The sequence below is a fragment of the Penaeus monodon genome, chromosome 38 (genome assembly GCF_015228065.2).
Source record: "Penaeus monodon isolate SGIC_2016 chromosome 38, NSTDA_Pmon_1, whole genome shotgun sequence".
In the NCBI taxonomy this organism is placed as follows: Eukaryota; Metazoa; Arthropoda; class Malacostraca; order Decapoda; family Penaeidae; genus Penaeus; species Penaeus monodon.
In genome coordinates, this window is record NC_051423.1 from 3,873,544 (window position 1) to 3,878,543 (window position 5,000).

The 5,000-nt window shown below is 27.2% G+C and overlaps 1 pseudogene; it reads left to right on the forward strand.

Annotated features, from left to right (window-relative positions):
* Window positions 1–2,701: 2,701 nt before the first annotated feature.
* LOC119596648 lies at window positions 2,702–3,786 on the forward strand (annotated as a pseudogene).
* The last annotated feature ends 1,214 nt before the right edge of the window (window positions 3,787–5,000 follow it).

A 5,000-nucleotide genomic window follows, 5' to 3' on the forward strand; every position in this document is an offset into this window, starting at 1 on the left:
GGTTCAACCATTTTTCGTACTAACAATCAAAAGAAAACAAGACTTAATTGGACAAGGGAAGAGTACTGCTTTGCTATGCACTCGGGGAAACCTGCTGCAAAAGCTATGTGCATGTTTCTGTTGGTGTTCCATTGCCTCAAACTTCAATCACCAATGGTCGCTGGTAGTGACCCGGTATTTGATTTTAATTAGCAGATCTAAATAACATAAAATAATAATGATGATAATAATAATAATAATAATATCATTTACAATAATGACGAAAACAATATTAATGATAATAACGATAACAACAAAACAACAATAATGATAATGGTAATAATAATAACAATATTGATAATAATAATAATAATGATAATAACAATAATAATAATAATAACAACAATAATAATAATAATAATAATATCAGTGATAATGATAAAAGCAATTACAGTAATAGTAGTAATGATGATAATGATTACGATGGTGATGATGATGATAATGATGATAATAACAAGAAAAATAACAGCAAGAGCAAATGATAATACTGATGGTATTGATATTGAAAATAATAATAATATTGGTCATGATACTACTAATACTGATTACTAATAATTATGGTGATGATGATGAAGTGAAAAATGAAAACAAAATGATAACAATAGTAATGCTAATAAGACTAATAATAGTGATAATAATCATAATAGTAATAATAAAGATAATAATGATAATATTTATTGTCATTAAAGCAATAATATAGTAGTGAATATAATAATTAGCAGTAATCATTATTATTGTTATTATTATTATTATTATTATTATTATTATTATTATTATTATTATTATTATTATTATTCATAGTATTAGTATTATGTTGTGGTTGTTATTGATGTTGTTGGTATAGTAATTATCAATATTTTTATTGATTTTTTAAAATTATAATTATCATTATTGTTACTACTATCATTATGATTAAGACGTTTATTATCATTATTATTATTGTTATCATCATCATCATTACCATCATTATCATCATTATTATTCTCTTATAAGTATGGCAATAATAATCACCATTACTATTATTATTATTATTATTATTAATTGTATTGTTGTTATTATTATTATGATGATGATGATGGTGAATATTATTATTATAATTATTGTTATTATTATTATTGTTATTATTATTATGATGATGATGATGATGATGATGATGATGATGATGATGATGATGATGATGATGATGATGATGATGATGATGCAAATCATCATCATTGTAATTACCAACATTATTACTATTATTATTATCATCATTAATATTATCATTATTACTATTTTTTCTTATCACTATTATTATCCTCATTATCACTTTTGTTATTATTATTATTATTATTATTATTATTAGTAGTAGTAGTAGTAGACATAGTAGTAGTAGTAGCAGTAAAGTTATCATCATAATCACAAATGCTTTTATAGTTATTGCTTCTGTTTTCGTTGTTGTCATTGTTAGTATAATTACTATTATTATTATTATTATCATCATTATTATTATTAAACTGTTATCATTATTATTATTAGCATCGTTATAATCTTTATTATTATTATTACTGCTATTGTTACTAACATTATTATTAATATTAGTAGTAGTAGTAGCACTAGTAGTAGTAGTATGATAATGATAACGATAATGATCACGATAATTATGATAAGGATGATTTAATGATTTAATGATTTAATGATGATTTATTTTTTTTATTTAATTTAATTTAATTCAATTTCATTTAATTTCATTTCTATTTTATCTTTATTATTTATGTTATTATTATTATCATCATTATCATTATCATTATTATTATTATTATTATTATTATCATTATTATTAATGTTATTAGTGTTATTATTATCAATATTATTTTTACTATTATTATCATTATTATTGTTATCGTTACTACTATTATTTTTTTTTTTCTTATTATCATTAATATTATCATAATCAGTATTATTATCATTACAGTAATTATTTTGTATATATTTTATTATTGTCGTTAATTATACTAGTATCATTATAGTTTGTATTAGTACTATTACTACCATTAATATTAATATCATTAGAATTGATATTATTACAATTACTACTACTAATATTCCTGTTATTTGTATTATCAGTATCACTGTAATAATTATAATAATTATCATTATTTTTATTAGTTTAATTATTATTATTATTATTGTTTTTGTTAATAATATTGCTTATTATTATGATACTAATTATTATTATTATTGTTATAATGATAATACTACTACTAATTATAGAAATAATAATTGCTATTACGTTTACTATTACTTCTAATACTAATAATAACTATCATTAATATTATCATTATTTTTATTTTTGTAATCACAGTCATTAATCTTGTTTCAGTATAAATATTTTTTTTATTCTTATTATCATAATCACTATCATAATTATCTTTCTTATTATTATAACAGTAACAATAATAATAATAATAATGATAATAATTATAATAAAAACATCAACATCAACATCGTAAATAATAATTATCCTTATTATCATCATACTATCATTACATTAATGTCATCATTATCACCACTATCATCAATATATAATTTCCTATAAAAAAATCCATATTATTCATCTTGCTCTATAGGTATTACTTAAATAAGTTATCATTTTCACATTTTTTCTTATATATTTTTCGGAATGTACACACATAAACACAAATACTACGACGTACTTAAGTATGCACGCACTTACACACACCTATTAATGATAGAAAGTACCCAGCTTCAAATTCTTAACACCAATAAAGTATCATAAGAAGTAGTTTAATTTCGAAATTCAATCCATATGGCTGCTCTTACAACAGCTATATAAAAAGTTGGCCCTTTTCTGTAGTTCCTCAAGGTCACGACCGCGCCTGCCCGGGTATATAATGGTCAGCTACTAAAGGTTCACTAGTCAGTTCAACCTGAAACTATACAACCATGAACATCAAGGTAAAACTTCCTATTTGAAGCTTACATTCAATGTGACTACAAAGGATATAACAATTTTCAAACACGTGAGATGTTAGCGATGTAATTTTAATAGATTTATTTTCATACTTTCAGGTCCTCATCCTGCTCGGTCTGGCAGCCATCGTTGCTGCAGACAGCCGCGAAACCTATGCCTACCGCGCACCCAGGGTGAGTGACACCGAATGGTTGCAATGGATGTGCTTTTAGTAGATCAATTACTTATAGTATATTACCAAAGACTAGACAAGTCTTCAAAAGCGATCTTCAGTACAAATTGCTAATACCTTTTTCATCCTAATAATCTATATCGCTTTTCCAGTCATCCTCTGAGGAATCGTTTGAATCCACCGAAGCCAAGTACAACTTCAACTGGGCCGTGAGCGATGACTCCTCAAGCAACGAGTTCGGACACCAGGAGGCCCGTGACGGCGACGACACTCAGGGATCCTACTACGTGCAGCTCCCCGACGGCCGCCTGCAGAAGGTCGCCTACTTCGTCGATGGCGATGACGGATTACGTCGCCGACGTCACCTACGAGGGCGAAGCTCACTTTGACTCCGTCGAGTCCGCTGAGTCCCGGGAATACAGGCCACGATATGCCTACGACTCCAACGAGTCCAAGTAAAGAAATTTTCACTCAATACTAAACATGTAAGGTTCCAACAGATGTTTCTGCAAAGTTCATCTGTTGCCCAGAGCTTTTATATATATATGACTGTATATATCTATTTATTTGATTTCTGAAAATATATGAAGCAAACCCATTGCGTTTATGTATTATAATCCCGGAAGAGATAAAATATAAGTGAACTGCAAACTTCCAGGAACATCGCCTTGTTAAAATGCTCTATACGTAAAAACTTGATATTATTATCCTCATAACCATTAAAATAATTGTTATTACGATCATAACTACTCTCTCTGGCAATTATTGAATCATAGTAGTAATATTATAACCATAATTATTTGTATTATTGTCTTCATCTTAACCTCTATTATTATAATAATTTTAATTCTTATCAGATTTGATAATACTAATCATTAATAACAGTACTGTCATTTACAATTGCTAACTCTTGTGTGATAATTAATATTTGAAATGTCATTACCAGCATTATTATCAGTCTGTCATTACATGCTGTATTGTTTACACAGTTGGTCAAATCGGTCAACGAGATGACATCTTTACTATTATGAAAATTCCGTGACTATCATTATTATCTATATAACTGTTGCAACAGTATGCGTGCGACGCTAATTGTAGTTTTAGCAGACACGTCTTTAATGAAACATGACACCTTTTTAAAGGACATTTTCCCGAAAATGCTTTATATATTCGTGAAGTTAATGCATGTTATATATGAATTAGGGTTGACACTGAATGGGAAAATGGACCACACACACACATAAATACATATGAATATGTGTGTGAGTGTGCGTGTGTGTGGATGTGTGTGTGTGTTCATGTGTATGTGTGTGTGTGTATGTGTGTGTGTGTGTGTGTGTGTGTGTGTGTGTGTGTTGTGTGTTTGTGTGTTTTGTGTGTGCATGTGTGTTTGTGTGTGTGTGTGTGCGCGCGCGTTCATGTGTGTGTATATATGTGTGTGTGTGTGTGTGTGTGCGCGCGTATGCGAACGTGTATTTATGTGTGTGCATACAAGCATGCATACATACATATATATATATATATATATATATATATATATATATATATATATATATATATATATATATATATATATATATGTGTGTGTGTGTGTGTGTGTGTGTGTGTGTGTGTGTGTGTGTGTGTGTGTGCGTGCGGGCGCGCGTGTGTGTGCGTTTTTGTATAAATATATATATATATAACATATATATATATATACATATACATACATACATCACACACACAACACACACATACACACACACATATATATATATATATATTATATATATATGTATAATATATATATATATATATATATATATATATATATAT